This window comes from Schistocerca serialis, chromosome 2, assembly GCF_023864345.2.
Source record: "Schistocerca serialis cubense isolate TAMUIC-IGC-003099 chromosome 2, iqSchSeri2.2, whole genome shotgun sequence".
In the NCBI taxonomy this organism is placed as follows: domain Eukaryota; kingdom Metazoa; phylum Arthropoda; class Insecta; order Orthoptera; family Acrididae; genus Schistocerca; species Schistocerca serialis.
This window is the reverse complement of record NC_064639.1, coordinates 714,913,646-714,935,536: the sequence shown is the minus strand read 5'-3', so window position 1 is coordinate 714,935,536 and position 21,891 is coordinate 714,913,646.

Here is a 21,891-nt window from a genome sequence, read left to right as displayed (position 1 = left end):
AGCCAGTGATTTTCATACAGAGCGCTACGTAACGTTGCCAATAAGAAAACATAAACACCCTACTTACACCTTTGGTGACATTAAAAGCAACGGTGGTAACATTAAGAGTGCAACGGGAATTCCACTGTTAAATGCAGAGGAGAGAGCAGATAGGTGGAAAGAATACATTGAAAGCCTCTATGAGCGTGAAGATTTGTCTGATGTGATAGAAGAAGAAACAGGAGTCGATTTAGAAGAGATAGGGGATCCAGTATTAGAATCGGGATTTAAAAGAGCTTTGGAGGACTTACGGTCAAATAAGGCAGAAGGGATAGATAACATTCCATCAGAATTTCTAAAATCATTGGGGGAAGTGGCAACAAAACGACTATTCACGTTGGTGTGTAGAATATATGAGTCTGGCGATATACCATCTGACTTTCGGAAAAGCATCATCCACACAATTCCGAAGACGGCAAGAGCTGACAAGTGCGAGAATTATCGCACAATCAGCTTAACAGCTCATGCATCGAAGCTGCTTACAAGAATAATATACAGAAGAATGGAAAAGAAAATTGAGAATGCGCTAGGTGACGATCAGTTTGGCTTTAGGAAAAGTAAAGGGACGAGAGAGGCAATTCTGACGTTATGGCTAACAATGGAAGCAAGGCTAAAGAAAAATCAAGACACTTTCATAGGATTTGTCGACCTGGAAAAAGCGTTCGACAATATAAAATGGTGCAAGCTGTTCGAGATTCTGAAAAAAGTAGGGGTAAGCTATAGGGAGAGACGGGTCAAATGCAATATGTACAACAACCAAGAGGGAATAATAAGAGTGGACGATCAAGAACGAAGTGCTCGTATTAAGAAGGGTGTAAGGCAAGGCTGTAGCCTTTCACCCCTACTCTTCAATCTGTACATCGAGGAAGCAATGATGGAAATAAAAGAAAGGTTCAGGAGTGGAATTAAAATACAAGGTGAAAGGATATCGATGATACGATTCGCTGATGACATTTCTATCCTGAGTGAAAGTGAAGAAGAATTAAATGATCTGCTGAACGGAATGAACAGTCTAATGAGTACACAGTATGGTTTGAGAGTAAATCGGAGAAAGACGAAGGTAATGAGAAGTAGTAGAAATGAGAACAGCGAGAAACGTGACATCAGGATTGATGGTCACGAAGTCAATGAAGTTAAGGAATTCTGCTACCTAGGCAGTAAAATAACCAATGACGGACGGATCAAGGAGGACATCAAAAGCAGACTCGCTATGGCAAAAAAGGCATTTCTGGCCAAGAGAAGTCTACTAATATCAAATACCGGCTTTAATTTGAGGAAGAAATTTCTGAGGATGTACGTCTGGCGTACAGCATTGTATGGTAGTGAAACATGGACTGTGGGAAAACCGGAACAGAAGAGAATCGAAGCATTTGAGGTGTGGTGCTATAGACGAATGCTGAAAATTAGGTGGACTGATAAGGTAAGGAATGAGGAGGTTCTACTCAGAATCGGAGAGGAAAGGAATATGTGGAAAACACTGATAAGGAGGACAGGATGATAGGACATCTGCTAAGACATGAGGGAATGACTTCCATGGTACTAGAGGGAGCTGTAGAGGGCAAAAACTGTAGAGGAAGACAGAGATTGGAATACATCAAGCAAATAATTGAGGACGTAGGTTGCAAGTGCTACTCTGAGATGAAGAGGTTAGCACAAGAAAGGAATTCGTGGCGGGCCGCATCAAACCAGTCAGTGGACTGATGACCAAAAAAAAAAAAAAAAAAAAAAAAAAAATGAAAGCAACGCAACAGTTTTATGGAACATACTGAGAAGCAGCGAAAATAGGGTGTATTGTGATTTACTTCAGGTTTTGACTGTGTAAATTACACTAGTAATTAGTGCTAATTTTTGATACTTTCATGAAAATATGTACCTGTCCTGCACGCTATCGATGAAGACGAGAGGAGGGAGAAACAATGTTCACTCCTATCGCAACTTGGGGAAGTCTGACGTCACCCACGCATGTCACGCTACTGAATGACGTCCAGACATCACTTGTTCTTCCTCGTCACAAGTCAACAAATCTTTAGTCTCCAGGTCTACATAAAGCTTTTTGTGTAGTTAGTGTGTTACGATAAGGAACGTCAATGTGGCACCTAATAAGCATATTTAAATTTGTTAAGTGCAGTGCTTAATGAAAAAAGTTGTGCGACGACAGTAAAGCTGCAAATAAATTAGTTAAGTGTAGTGCTATGAAAAGGAACATCAATGTAAATGAGTTTTATGTGTGATAGTGTATAGAATGGCAGTATGCTGAGGAGATGACTGAAAAGCGTCAAGTCATTTCGACTCGTCACTTTTCATTGATCTTGATATGTAGATTCGATTTAATGTAATTAAACTTACACAGATAGTGCAAACACGTGTTTCATGTTGGATAAAGCTGTAACAGTGATTGTTAGAGGTCATTTAATTTAATTTCTTTTACTGTACTACAATTAACTTAATGCATGTAATTATAATTATTTCTTTGAGAGAACTTCCAAGGTTTGGCGTGCTGCAGTTCGCGGGACAGGACGTTCAGAGTGAAATACAAGCGAAACGAAATCTCTGAGATAAGGTGTTCTGAGAACTGGCAAGTGCTCAGCGCAAGTAAAAGTGGGTGGGACCGTACGAACTGTCTACATGAAAGCGGAGGTCGGACGCGGGCTCTGCGGCGCAGAGTCAGTGACTCGGGAACAGTATCTGCCAAGACAGCAAATACAATAGAAAGGCGAGGTCCAGCAGCGGAACAGCGGTTTTTACGGCCTGTGCCCTATTAAACGAAGGGCCTGAAAGCTTTAGTTCTGCTGCAGGAAAATCAGCGAAACAGGGGTGGCAGTAGGGGCCCGTGATAAAGAAACATTCTGCGAAATAGACATTTCTTGGTCCTCCTATAATGCTCTGGAAAATGACTAAAACATTGTATCTTGCACGTTGCTAGCCGGCTGTTGTCAGCGAATAAAGTTACTTTTTGCTCTTATTTCTTTTCCCACGACTAGAGGAAATCATGTTAACATCTAAAAAGATCATTTATTGGTGGCTGTAGTGTGCTGTCAATATAACGTAGCGTCGGAGTTGATTTTTTCGATAATGGAGAAGCGGACACAGAGCTAGTTGGACTTGACATTTAGCCGATTCCTGGTGGGAGATTATTAACAACAAAATAATTATACCACTGTCGGAGAAAATGAAACTTTTTAAGGATTGGTAGCCGAAGTTTTATTGGCTCAAAGTACAGACAATTTTCATTTTAATTTCCAAAACGACACTTCATTCTTGCGTTTCGGACGTAGAACAATAGAGGACTTGTGTGCCGGTTGTGGAATGAGAAGGGACGGCAGATTTCGAAGGCAACACACCTCTGCAGAGAATACTGACGGAGTCTAGTGCTCGAGCTGACAGCAGAGCACTTTTAGGCGCGCATTTGATGGCAGTCAGCCACGCCAGCGGTAGTCTGCATACGTGGCATCAACGAATACGATGAGAGTAACTTCGACACCAGCACTTTAGGACGAACGGAACTTAGAGGTACATCATCATCCATGTTCAACAATATTGTCACAGTTTCCTGGACAACTTCACTTTGTCTTTTGAACCACACAGTCACTGTTGTTCATGTGTAGACAGGTTGTGGTAAATTCATCAAGCAAGGGCGATGGTGTTCAGCAATTTCCAATTTCCCACCAGTTAACTTTCCAAACATTATTTTAATTACCTCAATTTTATCTTAATTAACTTTTTTAACTGTGCATCAGGTAATTTTAAATCATGGCTTTTCTGTGCATTTAAACTTCCGCAATAAATTCAGAGTTGCACAAATCATGCTTTTGATTGAAGTAGTTAGAAAGCCCTCTTCATACTCTATGTTTTTGACGAAAAGGGTTGTGAATACCCCAACTTACGTTTCTGTGCTAGGGCCGAAAACTTCTAAAGAGTTAATTCAGTCCGTTGGGCGCATTTAATCCAGCACTGATTCTTAAAGGGTTCAATACGTCTCACAGTTAATTCCAACACAGATTGTTTTTCACATCAGGGTTTCGTATATTTTGAGTAAATATGTGTGTGTTAGTAGTAAAGTCTCCACCATGATTTCATGACTGCTCTGGTACTCTTCCAGCATCTACATCTACATAGATACTCTGCAAATCACATTTAAGTGCCTTGCAGTGGGTTCATCGAACCACATTCACAATTCTCTATTATATCAATCTCGTATAGTGCGCGGAAAGAACGAACACCTATAACTTTCCGTACGAGCTCTGATTTCCCTTATCGTGGTGATCGTTTCTCCCTATGTAGATCGGTGTCAACAATAGATTTTCGCATTCGGAGGAAAAAGTTGGTGATTGGAATTTCGTGAGAAGATTCCGTCTCAACGAAAACCGCCTCTCTTTTAATGATGTCCATCCCAAATCCTGTATAATTTCTGTGACACTCTCTCCTATATTTTGCGATAATACAAAACGTGCTACCTTTCTTTGAACTTTTTCGATATACTCCGTCAGTCCTATCTGGTAAAGATCCCATACCAAGAAGCAGTATTCTAAAAGAGGACGCACAAGCGTAGTGTAGGCAGTCTCCTTAGTAGGTCTGTTACATTTTCTAAGGATCCTGCCAATAAAACGCAGTCTTTGGTTAGCCTTCACCACAACATTTTCTATGTGTTCCTTCCAATTTAAGTTGTTCGTTATTGTAATACCTAGGTATTTAGTTGAATTTACGGCTTTTAGATTAGACTGATTTATCGTGTAACCGAAGTTTAACGAGTTCCTTTCAGCACTCATGTGGATGACCTCAAACTTTTCGTTATTCAGGCTCAACTGCCACTTTTCGCACCATTCAAATATTTTTTCTAAATCGTTTTGCAGTTTGTTTTGATCTTCTGATGACTTTATTAGTCGATAAACGACTGCGTCATCTGCAAACAACCGAAGACGGCTGCTCAGATTGTCTCCCAAATGGTTTATATAGATACGGAACAGCAAAGGGCCTATAACACTACCTTGGCGAGCGCCAGAAATCACTTCTGTTTTACTCGATGACTTTCCGTCAATTACTACCCACTGTGACCTCTCTGACGGGAAATCACAAATCCAGTCACGTAACTGAGACGATATTCCATAAGCACGCAATTTCACTACGAGCCGCTTGTGTGGTACTGTGTCAAAAGCTTTCCGGAAATCCAGAAATAAGGAATCGATCTGAAATCCCTTGTCAATAGCACTCAACACTTCATGTGAATAAAGAGCTAGTTGTGTTTCACAGGAACGATGCTTTCTAAGCCCATGTTGACTGTGTGTCAATAGACAGTTTTCTTCGAGGTAATTCATAATGTTCGAACACAATATATGTTCTAAAATCCTGCTACAAATCGACGTTAGCGATATGGGCCTGTAATTTAGTGGATTACTCATACTACCTTTCTTGAATATTGCTGTGACCTGTGCAACTTTCCAGTCTTTGGGTACGGGTCTCTCGTCGAGTTAAGTATGTTAAGTATGGAGCTAATGCATCAGCATACTCCGAAAGGAACCTAATTGGTATACAGTCGGGACCAGAAGACTTGCTTTTATTAAGTGATTTAAGTTGCTTTACTACTCCGAGGATATTTACTTCTACGTTACTCATGTTGGCAGCTGTTCTTGATTCGAATTCTGGAGTATTTACTTCGTCTTCTTTTGTGAAGGCATTTCGGAAGACTGTGTTTAGTAACTCTGCTTTGGCAGTACTGTTTAGATAGTATCTCCATTGCTATCGCGCAGAGAAGGCATTGATTGTTTGTTACCGCTAACATACTTCACATACGACCAGAATCTCTTTGGATTATCTGCCAGGTTTCGAGACAACGTTTCGTTGTGGAAACTGTTACAGCTATCGCGCATTGAAGTCCGCACTAATTTTCGAGCTTCTGTAAAAGATCGCCAATCTTGGGGATTTTGCGTCGGTTTAAATTTGGTATGTTTATTTTGTTGTTTCTGCAGCAGTGTTCTAACCCGTTTTGTGTACCAAGGAGGATCAGCTCCGTCGTTTGTTAATTTATTTGGTATAAATCTCTCAATTGATGCCGGTACTATTTCTCTGAATTTAAGCCACGTCTGATCCACACTTATATTATTAATTTGGAATGAGTGGAGATTGTCTCTCAGGGAGGCGTCAAGTGAATTTTTATCTGCTTTGTTTGACTAGGTATATTTTTCGCTTATATTTTAAGGGTTTGGGGATTACAATATTCAATCTGCTACGACAACCCTGTGTTCACTAATCCCTGAATCGGTTTTGATGCTCGTTTTTAACTCAGGATTATTAGTTGCTAAGAGGTCAAGTGTGTTTTCACAACCGTCTGCTATTCACGTGGGCTCATGAACTAACTGCTAGAAATAATTTTCAGAGAATGCGTTTAGCACAATTTCGGATGATATTTTATGCATACCTCCGGAATTAAACACGTATTTCCGCCAACATACCGAGGGTAAATTAAAGTCACCACCAACTATTATCGTATGAGTCGGGTACGTGTTTGGAATGAAACTCAAGTTTTCTTTGAACCTTTCAGCACCTGTATCATCTGAATTGGGAGGTCGGTAAAAGGATGCAATTATTATTTTATTCCGGTTGCCAACAATGAACTCTGCCCATACTAACTCACAGGAAGTAGCTACTTCAATTCCGCAAGTTAAGCTACTTCTGACAGCAACAAACACGCCACTGCCAACCGTCTTTAGCCTATCATTTCGGAACGCTGTTAGGTTCTTCGCAAGAATTTCGGCTGAGCTGATATCCGGCTTTAGCCAGCTTTCAGTGCCTATAACGATTTGAGCATCAGTGCTTTCTATCAGTGCTTTCCCAACACAGCTATGACAATTTAAAACTGTTATACCAATTGTTCCTGTATCTATGTTCTTCCTGTGTTCAGCCTGTTCCCTTTGTGACTGAAGCACTTCTTGTGTTTTCCCGAGACCCTGTAACCTAAAAAACCGCCCAGTCCACGCAAACAGCCCCTGCTACCCGTGTAGCCACCTCCTGCGTATAGTGGACACCTGACCTGTTCAGCGGAACCCGAAACCCAACCACCCTTTGGCGCAATTCGAGGAATCTGCAGCCTACACGGTCGCAGAACCGTCTGAGCCTCTGATTCAGACCCTCCACTCTGTACCAGAGGTCCGCAATCGGTCCTGTCGACTATGCTGCAAATGGTCTTCCCTGCTTTCATCTTGCAAGCAAGACTGGCAGCCTTTACCACTTCTGTTAACCGCTCGAAACCAGAGAGAATCTCTTCAGATCCAAAGTGACACACATCTTTGGTACCGAAGTGAGCAACCACCTGCAGTTGGCTGCACCCTGTGCTCTTCGTGGCATCCGGGATCATACTTCTCTAGACGAACAGTTAAAATAATACTTATAGGATTTTTATAGTGCATGTGAACTGACCAATGAAGCACTCCACTCTCAGAAGTTTTTATTTTAAAATAACGATTTATTAATGTATTATTGCATATGAACTGGCGGATGAAGCACTGCAGCCCTGAAAGTTTTCTATTTAAACAGTAACTCATTGGTATCACAGAGATAAAAACTTCATGACGATTAGTTGTGTAGATTTAAAAAGGGTTAAACTTAACGGGAGCCACGATAAAATGTTCACTGAATGAATTGCTTCAGTTTTGAATACATCTTAAAACAGAAAAAATGTTGGTTTAAAGAAACCTTGTCTTCAGCTACAACACATTTAGAATTGATTAGTCAACTATTATTAGTAATTTTTCCCCTTTCTTGGTATATTAATTGATTAATGTTTCCAAGAATATTTATCTTTCCTTGTATACCGGTTAACTAACTTCATTAACATTTTCTAAGTGTTACACATTTTTACAGATTAATTTTGTGGATCAGTAAGGGACTGTATCTTACAGTGACGTCACTGATAACGAGACGCCCTTGCCTTTTCACTATCGGTTTATTTCTGGTCTTAACAACCTTATTTTCAAAGCTGTTAATTGTCAACGAGAACATTTCAATTTTGGAAATCTCGCAAGGCGGGGAACGTGCAGCATTTATTGTTCTGGGAGCCGTAGCATTCCCTCCTAAACCTCACTTACAAGGGAACCTCCCCATCGCACCCCCCTCAGATTTAGTTATAACTTGGCACAGTGGATAGGCCTTGATAAACTGAACCCAGATCAATTGAGAAAACAGGAAGAAGTTGTGTGGAACTGTGAAAAAATAAGCAAAATATACAAACTGGTCATCAGTCTTGGCTACATAGGCAACATACAGGAATACATAAGCTCGGGAGCGCCATGGTCCCGTGGTAGAGTGAGCAGCTGCAGAAGGAGAGGTCCTTGGTTCAAGTCTTCCCACGAGCGAAAATTTTACTTTCTTGATTTTTGCATAGTTATTATCTGTCCGTTCGTTCATTGACGTCTCTGTTCACTGTAATAAGTTTAGTGTCTGTGTTTTGCGACCGCATCGCAAAACCGTGCGATTAGTAGACGAAAGGACGTGCCTCTCCAATCGGAACCGAAAACATTTGATCACAAGGTCATAGGTTAACCGATTCCTCCACAGGAAAACACATCTGATATATTCTATACGACACTGGTGACGGCATGTGCGTCATATGACAGGAATATGTTGTCGGCCCACCTAACTTGTACACTTGGCGAATGGGTAAAAAGATTCTTCTACCTTGCCCGATTTAGGTTTTCTTGTGGATGTGATAATCACTCCCAAAAAAGTGATGAAAACATAAGAGTTTGTCACATAAACTGAAAATAAAAAATTAAAGTTTTCACTCGATGGAAGATTTGAACCAAGGACCTTTCGTTCCGCAGCTGCTCAGGTTACCACGAGACCACGGCGCTACTATGGTCCCAGTGGCCTTAATGTTGCCTATCTTGCCATGAACTACTCAATTTGTATATTTTGCTTATTTTTTCACAGTTCCACACAACTTCTTCCTGTTTTCTCAATTGATCTGTGTTCAGTTTTTCAAGGCCTATCCACTGTGCCAACTTATAACTAAATCTGAGGGGGGTGCGATGGGGAGGTTCCCTTGTTAGTAACTGAAAAAGATAATGTCAACTGTCATGTGATGTAAGAGGTTGAGTGAAATGTAGACACACTTTCATTTACAACCATTTCTTTAAGATAAATATCTTTGATTTTATTCACATTTATTCCAATGTTGTCACACAATGTTTACATTTTTTCATTAACTTATGTACTACAGACGAAGCACCACGTGCACCTTCACGCGGCAACAATAGAACCGAGTAAATTGTTTCGGGCTGACTACAGCAGTCGTGGACTGGGTGGAGTCGGATGAGCACACGGTCAGCAGCTGCTGCATGACCCGGTGTAGACAAGGCCGCACGTACGAGTATAACATCTTATTTCCATGCCGATTATGTCAACGCTGATGTACTGCGACTCTGTGAACGATGCATAGTAGAATGTGTAAATACGTAGTTATTTTATCAAGTGATTTATGTGAAGCTTTCTGTTAACTGTGTTAACTGTGAACTGTATTACGTGTTACATTGGTGATAGAATTTCATTATATCGACTGTAAATGGTTTACAGCTTTGTCCGATTCTTTCTTCCGTTTCATTAAAGCCGTTGGCATTCCTAAACTAAATTTGACTCCTCAATTAGTAATGTTGAGAGTGTTAGTCCACTTGTTAACATCTTTTTTTCATCAGACCACCAAGAGATCCAAATATTACTACCTACATGCTGTTTCTGCAGAAGGACATCAGTAGAAGATACCAGGTTGGTGGACCATCAGAACGTTTTTTGCCTTGATGTGTCAGAGCACAGCGATGGCGTACCGCATGCTCTGCATTCGAGTACAAATGTGAAGAGGCGCATGTAATCTGCAGCAATACAGAGGAGGAATACAGAACATGCTAGGACACAACTTTTAGCGGACGTTGGCTCTTGTTTCCATCCTGTTGCATAGGTCAGCATAGGTTATAGGTTGTCAGACAGTTATTGTCCACCACACAGGACACCCCCTGTCGTGCTGTTCCGGCGTAACAGACAGGACTGGGTTGATACTGGAACCTGTTGATAGTGTGGTGTCTACAAGACGATCAGCTATGCAACTGTGGGGAAAACGGGGTGATTGCAAATGAAGCGAACAGAAGTCTGATGGTACTATATTGCTTCCCAACAGTAACGCTGCACTAGATGGAGAAAATAAGTAATTAAGAAAATAAGTAATTAATGTAGAACAAAACTATTTCCTTTTCTTTCCTTGCAATAATGTATTTCATGCGTACTGATATACACACTTTTGCGATGTGGAAAGTAAGCGATAAAACTTGTTGATGGGTTCCGTCTGCGGGACTGGGACAAGAATGAGGAAGCATCTGGATTTCGCAGAGCTACCTAGGCCTCTCACGACTCATCCTCACTACCTCAGTTACGACACTGCCACTTTTATACTCTCCAACGTTAATAGAGATTCTCCTACATATCCTGTTGGAATATCACACCTAGAGGAACAGATTTTGCTGAGAAATTGATTAGCTAAGTATTGATTCAAGAATGATTACTTTGTACTGCAGTGGGGTGTGCGATTATAAATCTTCCTCATCAGTTAAAGCTAAATGAAACTGCACACATTTGCAGATGAAATACATTATAATGTAATCTTACCGTGCCACAGATATGAGAGAAATTCTATAGAAATTTTTGAAACAGCCTTCCCTCCGAAGAGACAAGCTTCTCGTACCTAAAAGCATGTAGATTTATCAAAACACTGAGACATTAATTTTCGGGATTTGTTTAAAAATGCGAATCTGAAATTTAATATTGTTGCTTTTTATTATTAAAAACATTTATTTTTAATTTCTAACTTCTATAGTTGTTTCTGCTCCTCCTACAGGTTTCTAAATTATGTATTGTCCTTAACGTAACTTCTTTAATTTAAGAATTTTTTCTAGATTAATTTATAATGCATATTTCGAGCACCTCAGTGCATGGGTAGATTATTTCTCGTGGCTACAACAATAAATTACAAAAAGAGGAAAAGCTACAAGCTTTCTATCTTCCTAGAGGGGGGACGTTCCTTCAGTGAAGGGTAGAAGGGCACCAGCTCCTCGCAGAACCAGTACGCAAAATGAATATTACAACAAAAGTGCGAAGAAGAAATTACAAAATAAATAATATGATAAAAGTAAGCCAGCGTTGCACCTTCTTACATCAGCCCATGTTGTGTCCTACTTCTTGGACACTGAGGTGACTGGGATCAATACAGTTAATTAGAACACTCTAAATAAGTAACACATTATTAATAGCAACAAAACTTATCTTTGGTTGCCAGACTCTGCTTTAGCTACTAAACTGCGCCGGCTGCTGTAGCCGAGCGGTTCTAGGCGCTTCAGTCCGGAACGGCGCTGCTGTTACGGTCGCAGGTTCGAATCCTGCCTCGAGCATGGATGTGTGTGATGTTCTTAGGTTAGTTAGGTTTAAGTAGGTCTATGTCTAGGGGACTGATGACCTCAGATATTAAGTCCCATAGTGCTTAGAGCCATTTTACTAAACTGCACACATGGACTTGCAGTTCAGAACACACTAAATGAGCCACGATTACAGAGTGGCGAATTAATGCAAGTTCAGAATGGCTGTACCATGACTTCACTATACTCACTACAAAACACAAGCTCGTAGACAGTTGTCGACACAGTTCTCATAGTATTGGCGCCTAGGTACAGTTGACAGTTCACAGGAGACGGAAGTCTCTTCACACCTCGAACGATGGCACCCGCTGTGTCATGGTGAGTAGGCTACACAACGACGACATTCGACAGGAAAGTGCTGGAAGTGGACAGGCTACGACCTCGATCAGTACCTCCCTCCTGCCCACTGGCGACGCTGTTACAGGGCAGAGACGCGGCAGTGGCGTCTCGGAACTACGGGAGCATCTCACTGGCACATTGTGATATCTCTTAGCTGTGCAGTATCTCTATGCTTCTTGCGCCACTCTCGATACTCTATGACACAGCATTCCTCCCCCCGAACATCTGCCACAGTGTCGAGTGTGATGATGGGACACGACGGCGAGGGAGAGGACGGAGCGCCAATGGAATTGTGGAAGTAGCTGCTGAAACTTCAGTCAGCGGTGAGAACCTGCCCTTACCCCGGTAACTACCCTGCACATGGCTGGAAATGCCAAGTGGGAAACCAACCACAGGGTATGCATCAGTGGCCGTAGGCGCAGAGGAAGACGATGCGACAGGTGGACCACTGGAGATGACGTTTGGGCCCTCCGGGGCGTGCGGCTTGGCGACCAGGCGCGACCCTGTTGCTGGCTGCATCATGGGCTGCCAGCTGCCAGCATGACTGCGACGCTGGCGGCGACGCCAGGTTGACGTCCATGGCCGTCTCCCACTGTAAGGATGACCGTGCTGCTGGAGGCAACTTTGGCAATGGCTGTTGCACGCCCTAGCTGAGCACTGGATCTGTGAACAAAAGGGGAGCAGTAGACTCTCAACAGTGGATTAGTCGAAGCTTGTTCTGATGCCACCTGGGCAACCCCATCAGACCATAAATGATGTAGGTGGAACAGGACGACACCTTAAACACCACATACCGTTCCCATATGCGACCCCTGCCAAACACACGAAAGAACACTGGTTGCTGAGGCCAAAACTGTGACTCAGAAGGAAGGACGTAAGTTCCCTGCAGCGGATGTAGCAAATGGAGCTTAGTCCTAAGGCATCGACCACGCGGGAACTCCACTGTTGGCTTTCTATCTTTGGATAGAGAGCAATATTATAGGAGGAGAAGGCATACCCGCCTTACAGTACATAAAGGAATAGGCAATATTCCTATCAATACCAACAACTATGTAGGTGCACAAGTCATCCAGCACGGTCCATCAGTGTTCTGTGGTGGAGTTCTTAACTTTACGCTTAGCAACAATGTTGCCAATCAGCACGGTAATGGCTGGATCACCGTTGATCTAGTACGTGGACCTAAAGTCGATAAAGTTGCAGGGCTAGAAAGTTTTAACAGCCGTGACATCGTAGCTTATCGGACATTTTAAATCGCCGAAGTCTACAATAGAGATATGGGTAAATAGTATTGCCTGTCTTTGATGCCTTTGGATCTCAGGACCAGGAATCATCGTAAAATAAATGAATCCGAATCTGTCTCAGTGTGGGTGAAAAGTGTTGACAACTGTAAAAAAATTAAACTCATGGGTGATCTCACTCATTATTATAGAACCTAAATGAATTATGTACTTTCCTTTACCCGTACAATTTCAAAGCCTGATCCCATGTATGCGTGGCTTGCAACTTGTCCATCTGTGATTTGAAGGACCTCGTGAAGCTTTCGGCTTCCTCATTTGACTGTAGATGAAAGGGCATTGTAAAGACACACTGAATATCGTTGTCTGCACAAAACTTTTCAAATTCCCGAGACGTGGCCTGTAACCCACCTCAGGCAAGCCTCTAATGCAGAAGAACGATGTAAGAGCTGATAGTGGGCTGAGTGATATGGTAGACTCCATTGGAACGATGAATGGAAACTTGTTTTACCCACCGACAACCAGTAGCCAGTGCATGTTGCTGTGTGGCCCAGCAAAATCGATGTGAAGGCATTGCCAAGGTCCGTCAGGAAGTCACCATTCGAAGTACCACTGTGAGGTAGCAGCTTGATACTCTGCACACATTGCACACTGCGAAGTCATGGTCTCTATTTGTGTATCCATTCCCGACCTTATACAATGTCGTCTTACCAACTGCTTGGTGCGGGCAATACGCCAATGTCCTTGGTGAAACATCTGAAGAACTTCCTCCTGGAGGGACTGAGGGACTATGACTCTTGTGTCGCCACTTTCCGTGTGCAGGAGGAGAACGCCCATTTGTACAGAGATGGCACGTTGATGATCAAAGCAGTGACCAACCACCAGGCGGCATGTTTCCTTCAGATTCCTCAGCCTCCCATGAGAAACAAACTCTAGCACCTTCTGCAACGCTGGTTCCAATGTCGTCTTCTGCACCACATGGCGTAAGGTGACCGGAAAATTTTCCAGTAAACGGATTTCTTCTTAATCAGTGTGATGATAGGAATCCTCGGAGGAATGAAACACTGCAGTGGAGTCAACAGGGAACCTCAACAGGAGGTTGCCATTGAAAATTTTGGTAGTGGGCCGATACGATAACTCATACTGGTAACAGGACGAGAGATGGGCCCACCATTGTACCTTCAGCGCTGTACTTGCTGTGACTGGCTGGAAGAACCTGAGTAGAGCAATCAGGGGACTGTGGTCTATAATTAGAGAAAAGAGGCGGCCATACAGGTATTTATGGAAGTGCATGACCCTATAAGTGATAGCCAGCACCTCCTTTTCAAGTTGGCTGTATTTGCACTGGGCCTTGGTCAATGTCTTTGATGCAAACACAGTTGGCCTGTCATTGCGGCCTATTCATTGTAACAACACTGCGCCAGTCCCACATGATGAGGTACCTAGTGCAGAATGAAGTGCGTCTTTCAGCCACTGGAAAGAAGTTTGATATTTGCACGATCATATGAGCAGAATGCCCTCACAGAGCAACCAATTAGAGGCGCCACGATCTGGGTGGCATTTGGGATAAAACGGATGTAATAGGTTAGTTTCCCCATTACAGCTTGCAATACCGATACAATGGTTGATGCGGGGAAGTCGCGAATGGTCATTAAGTGTGACTCTGATGAATACTCAGTTTTAGTAAGAAGGAAGGAACACTTAGAATAGCTGCATGTCAGTCCCACTTTTGACAACACTTTAAACAATGCCTCTAAATAAGTGTTCAGTGACCATATGACCAGACCGAGCGAGGTGGCGCAGTGGTTAGCACACTGGACTCGCATTCGGGAGGACGACGGTTCAATCCCGTCTCCGGCCATCCTGATTTAGGTTTTCCGTGATTTCCCTAAATCGCTTCAGGCAAATGCCGGGATGGTTCCTTTGAAAGGGCACGGCCGATTTCCTTCCCCGTCCTTCCCTCACCCGAGCTTGCGCTCCGTTTCTAATGACCTCGTTGTCGACGGGACGTTAAACACTAATCTCTTCCTCCTCCACCATATGACCAGAGAAAACTATATCAACTAAATAGTTAGAACAAGAAGATACTTGCAACAACAGCTGCTCAAGGTATCTTTGGAAAATATCTAGGGCAGAAGCGCTAGCAAATGGTAACTCCTAAAACTGGAATAATCCCTTCCGTGTGTTGATGTCAAATCTTCTTTGCCTCTTCATCTAAAGGCAGTTGCAAGTAGGCCTCGTAGAGTTCAATTTTTGAAAAGGAATGACCCTGAAAATTTTTCCAACAAATCCTCAGGATGGGGCGATGGAAAAGAATCAACAAAACTTTATGGGTTGACAGTTTAAAATCTCAACCCAACCATCAGTTTAGTAAGGACCCCCAAGGGTAACACACATTGGCTGGCCGACACTAGTTTGATGATGTCACTGTCCTGCAACCACAGCAACTCTGCAGCAAGTCAGTAACGCGTAAAAGACAGGACGAGCTCGAGAAACCTTGGTCTGTGCATTGTCTTTCAGTGACACATAGGCATCAAACCCTTCAGCCTTGCGTGAACAACCATCGAACAGAGAACTGTACTTGTCACATAATGCGTTAGTATTGGCCAGAAACCCAGATGAAGTAATTTATAATATCGTCCTCTGATTTGACAATCTGAAAAGGTCAAAGCTATCCATGCCAAAAGTATTATTAAGTTCACAACAGCACAACACATGAAATAACACTTTTTTAGTAATATCACGAACGTGGCTGATAAACTGCTCATTCCAAACACTGGAGTAGGTTGTCCATTTTACTCTGAGAATTATGTGGTTGCTGAAACTGTCAGCTATGTAGCCATTCATACATAGCGCAGTTGAGCAGTGTAACAGTAGCGTCAGGATGTAACTGAAAATTAACACATTTGTTGAACACATGCAACTGAACATACAACTTACTGGATTGCTGACTGATAAATTCAGAGTTTTTGTTCTAGCAACCTGACGAAACAACAACACCGTTGGTGGAGCATTGCACAGCAGACACAACATACATCTCATTAGAATCACTGTCTAACATGGGATGTGAAAGCTGCCTAACATTATCCATACTTAAACATATGGACTGCATGTGGCCTTGTTTGACACGTGTGAAACACTTGGTTTTGCAGCATGGGCACTGTGCTCAGTCGTTTTGATTGAAAGCAATGCAGGAAGGACTTCTGCCATGATCGTTCGGGTCGCGCCACAGCCTAACGGTGGGACTGGTTTAGAGAATACCCATACCTCAGGCAACGTCTGACCTGAGTGGGGGAGGGAGAGAGGGAAGGGAGGTGATTGGCCCCTGAACTGTCTTACTCTTGACAACAGATATTTCAGGTGCTTGGAAATGATGCTCAGTTACTTCGACAATGTCCTGTGACTCAATAGTTGACAGTACTGTACTGAGGTCATGGTTTGGATGGTTTAGTGCGGCAGTATGAATACGGGAATCACATACGTTCTGAATATGTGCATCTCTTATCATAATGTCACTGTAACTTAACCCATATGAATATTGAAAGGCCATGAAGTTCTGTTACTCACTGTTTGTAGGACTGTTCTGGCTGCTGTTTTAATCTGAGAAACTTATAACAAGCAACCACTTAATTCATTTGTGATTTAAGACGATTTGACAGTTTTTCATCATGAATTTGACGATCTGGAAACTGTTTTACTACCAGCTGGAATACATCTGAGTCTACGACAGAGAGAAACTGGTAATTACGCTTTTGTTATTATTATTATTATTATTATTATTTCGTTTGGCATCAAGGATACATTACTTGAATTGAACAGCAATGATGTTACTGGTAGCACAATATGCATATACTACAAATAAAATAGATTACATTCATTTATGGTAATAAAAGTCTTAGATTAGATCGATAAATCAATAATATACATGTGGATAAAAACACTAGGATGAGTTACATGTAAAAGAGAAAATTTGGTTTTTATAAACAGTAATATTGACAAACAGAGCTTCAAGTTGTAATAAAAACTACAGGTTAATATCTAAAGTATTCAGCCAGGAGATTGCTTCCTCAGAGATCTTATTTATGCTGATCAGAGTTCCAGCATATTTCCGTAGGGGACACTCTGTGACTATGTGGTGTATTGTTTGTCGTTTGCGTTCGCAGTCACACTTGGCACTTTCAGCGATTCCCCACTTATGCTTCAAGTCCTGTCATCTTCCGTGCTTGGTGCGTATGCGAGTTAGGGTGGTTCACGACCTCCTAGGTAAGTGGAATCCACGAGGGAATCGTGTAGGATCAGCAATGAGACCTGCAGAATCGGGATTGGCTGCAAACCATTCTTCCCGCCATGCTGTTTCTGGTTGGAATCCTTCAGAAGTAAGCCTTTTTCCAAGTCTCCAGGAGGGTTTCCTGGACTTAAGACGTTGCCTTTGAGTAGCATCACAGTTCTGGTGTAGCGGTAACTCGGGATTCTTGGAGCATTTCTCCCATTCCCTTTTCAACGCTGCTTGACGTCGTAACTTCGGTGGTGCAATATTAGACAGAACAGGTAGCCATTTTGTGGGTGTGGATTTTATTGTCCCAGATACGCTTCTCATGGCTACATTCAGCTGCGTGTCTACCATGGCTGTATGAGCGCTGTTCAGCCATACTGGCTACAATATTCCCCTACAGAGTATACAAGTGAGAGGGCAGTTGTTTTGAGTACTGATGCCTTAGCTCCCTAGCTTGTTCCGGAGAGTTTGTGTAATATATTGTTTCTGGTCCTCATTTTTAAAGCTGTTTCAGTTAGGTGTTTTCTATATGTTAGCGAACGATCCAAGGTCACCCCGAGATATTTTGGGAATGGGTTATATAACAGCAACTGATTTCTAAAGGAAATTTGCGGTTTATAGCGAGCATGCATATTACTCAGATGGAAGGTGGAGGATTCAGTTTTATTTCTGTTTACTTTGAGTCGCCATTCATTAAAAAATTCATCTAGAATTCGCAGATACTGAGTGAGAGTCATTTCTGAAGTTGTAAAATCGTTAGCCTGCGTCACCAAGGCTATGTCATCAGCGTAGATAAATGTTCTTGCTTTCGTTTCTGGCAAGTCAGCGACATATAAATTGAAAATTAGGGGGGCCAATACTGATCCTTGTGGTAGTCCGTCATTTAAATTGTATACCTCGCTTACTTGACCTTTTAGGTGAACTTGGAATTTCCTGTTGGACAGCATGTTATTGAGTAGTTGTGCAATTCTTTTACATGGAATTATTCTTAAGAACTTAAGAAGCATGCCTTTCCGCCACACTGTATCATATGCTGATGTTAGGTCGATAAACACAGCCATTGTTTTCTTCAGGTCTTCGAAGCCCTTCTCTGTGTATGTTGGCAACGCTAGCACTTGATCGCTACAACTGCGGTCTCGTCTGAAGCCAGCCTGTTCTACAGGAATGTGTTTCAGGATAGTTGGTGCAATTCTATTATAGACTACTCTCTCCAGCAGTTTATAGCAGACACTTAGAAGTTACCTAATACACCATAGGACTCGAAAGGTATCGACAACGGCTCAACGTAATCAGCCCAGTCTTTGCTCTTCCCCAGAAACTCTCTGAAATTAGGCGCCTGAACGATTTGTTGAATTGTTTCCCATTGAAAAGGTTGGGTGGCGATCGTTTTGCTGCCACAGTTCTTTGCAGTGGTTGTAATTACTATACAGTCATTCGTCCTTGCAACTGTATAGCTTGAATTAAAGGCACATCTGGAAGAGACATTATGAACACTCGATATAACAACACACACGCAAACAGAAAAATGGCAATGCTACAAGAGAGAGAAAAATAGCGCTGCTGCAAGAGAGAGTTAATTACACAATATATCACTATGAGTGAACTGTGAGCTACACCCTCGGCATCATTTTAGTTGTTTTGTGCGACTTCTTGGACACTGGGATGGCTAGTATTAATACAGCTAAACAGAACACTCTGCATAAGTAATACTTTATTAATTACAACAAAACTTACCTTTGCTCGCCTGACTCAGCTTTAGCTACGAAACTGCACGTGTTGGCTTGCGGTTCAGAACACACTAAATGAGCCACAGTTACTGAGTGGCGAACTGATGCAAGTTGAGAATGGCCGTACTGTGGCGTCACTACACTCACTAGAAAACACAAGCTCGTATACACTTGTCGACACAGTTCTCATAGTGCTGGCGCAGAGGCACAGTTCACAGTTCGCAGGAAACGGAAGTCTCTTCACTCCCCGACCGATGACACACGCTGTGTCACGGCGAGTAGGCTGCGCTGTGACATGCCGGAAGTGGTCAGGATCCGACCTTGACCAGAACTGCCCTCCTGGCCTCTGGCGACGCTATTTCAGAACAGAGGTGCAACGGTGGCGCCCAGGAACTACGGGAGGCACGGCTTCTCCCTCGCCTCGTGGCACCGCTTTGCTGTGCACTGTCCCTGCGGCGGTCCATACTTCTTGCGCCGATCTCGATACTCGACGACCTCACAGTCCATAATCAAATGTTTCAGAAGGGAAGATGAAAGTACGCCATAAGGTCGCTAAAGGAATGAATTACTATGGGAATTGTCTATATGGACAGAACTAAAATAATGAAATGTTGTTAACAGGTCGTAACTATAGAGGTCTAATTGCTTCACACAAGTTTTCAAAGTGTAACAGTCGAAATCAATACTGTGGGGATTGCTGAAAAGAATGATATGATTGGACTTTTTCTCATTTGACTTCTTTTTTAATGTGTAGCACAAAAAGTTCATCTTTCTCTTAATTAAGTGTATGGCTCTTATTATGCACGTCGTGTTGCAATTCCTGTTATAAGCTTATAGGGGTTGTAGACGGGGCTTTGTAGAGAAAGAAATGATTAGCAATCTATGTCCGGAAATGTACCCTTTTCTATACGAAGTTTAAAAATCGGATCATTTCCAAATCTTCCACTTCGCAATAGAGGACGTAGTGGTAGTTCTTCACAACGTATTTCACGAGAAAGTTTTCCGGATCCACTCAGTTTATCACATACAATTTTTGTACTACTGCAACAACAACTGCGACAACCTGGTACCTTCGCCACTAGGAGCGTAGAGTATGGTGCACTGCGGATGCGCACCAGGGTTTGTGGACTACGCGTATGGGAGCATGTATCGCAGGCACAGCTTGTCAGCGAACAGCAGGGTCGCCGCATGGAGCACCCAGGGCAGAGATCATTGTCTCCTTTGTATGCGTGCCATGAAGCAGGAAATTTGAAAGCGACGCGATCTTCAGGCTAATTTTATAGACAAACAGTATATATCTGGACGTGCACTCCTTATCAAAACTTTGTTAACTAGGTCCCCTCCACAAACGCTAGAAAACCCGAACAGGAACTGTCAAACACCTTGAATTTTGCTTGGATTACTAACCGGCACTGCGAGACCGTACTTACACCATAACGAGGAGCAAGACTTACATTACTGTAACATTCTGAAGAAGACTGTTGGGCGCGACACAATGTCTCGCTATCCAGTAAAACGGTGATCAACTCGTGTAACTTTAAGTTTCCATGCTGATTTGGTATCGTGGTTGCATTCTCTACAAGCACCATCTGTGTCCGTTAAGTAATGCAGAATCACTACCAGTGTCGACATACGCATGATGGTTGCTGAAAAAAGCAACACGGGATGAAGGTGACTAAGAATGTAGCGTTTACATTTCTCGTTGCGCTCATCAGTCCGAAAACACGCTGTTTTGTGCAAGTCTTTTAATACTTGCGTAGCTACTGAATCTTTAATCTAGCTGAACTCGCTTACTGTATTCAAGCCAAAACTCTTTTCTCCCCGACTCGATTCAGTACCTCCACAGCAGTTATTCGATCTACCCACCTGAAAGTCAGAATTTTTCTGTAGCACCACATTTCACAATCTTTTATTTTCTTCCTCTCTGTGCAGTTTCGTGCCCACGTTCCATCTTCATAGAAGACTACACGCCAAACAAATACTTTAGAAAATGATTTCTAATAGTTAAATTTATTGTAGGTGTTAACGTATTTTCTGCTTCAAAACGGGTGTTTTCTTATTGACAGTGTGCACTTTATGTATACTTTACTTCTTACATCGTAAGTTATTTTATCGTCAAAACAGCAAAACTAATGTACTACTTTCAGCGTCTCGTTTCCTGATATCATTCCCCAAGCATCATTTGGCTTAAGTCGACTACGTTCGATTAGCGTTCTTTTATTTTTATTTGTGATCAACTTGTTGTTGTGGTCTTCAGTCCAGAGACTGGTTTGATGCAGCTCTCCATGCTACTCTATCCTGTGCAAGCTTCTTCATCTCCCAGTACGTACTGCAACCTACGTCCTTCTGAATCTGCTTAGTGTATTCATCTCTTGGTCTCCCTCTATGATTTTTACACTCCACACTGCCCTCCAATGCTAAATTTGTGATCCCTTGATGCCTCAGAACATGTCCTACCAACCGGTCCCTTCTTCTTGTCAAGTTGTGCCACAAACTCCTCTTCTCCCCCATTCTGTTCAATACCTCCTCATTAGTTATGTGATTTACCCATCTAATCTTCAGCATTCTTCTGTAGCACCACATTTCGAAAGCTTCTATTCTCTTCTTGTCTAAATTATTTATCGTCAATGTTTCACTTCCATACATGGCTACACTCCATACAAATACTTTCAGAAACGACTTCCTGACACTTAAAACTATACTCGATGTTAACAAATTTCTCTTCTTCAGAAACGCTTTTCTTGCCATTGCCAGTCTACATTTTATATCCTCTCTACTTCGACCATCATCAGTTATTTTGCTCCCCAAATAGCAAAACTCCTTTACTACTT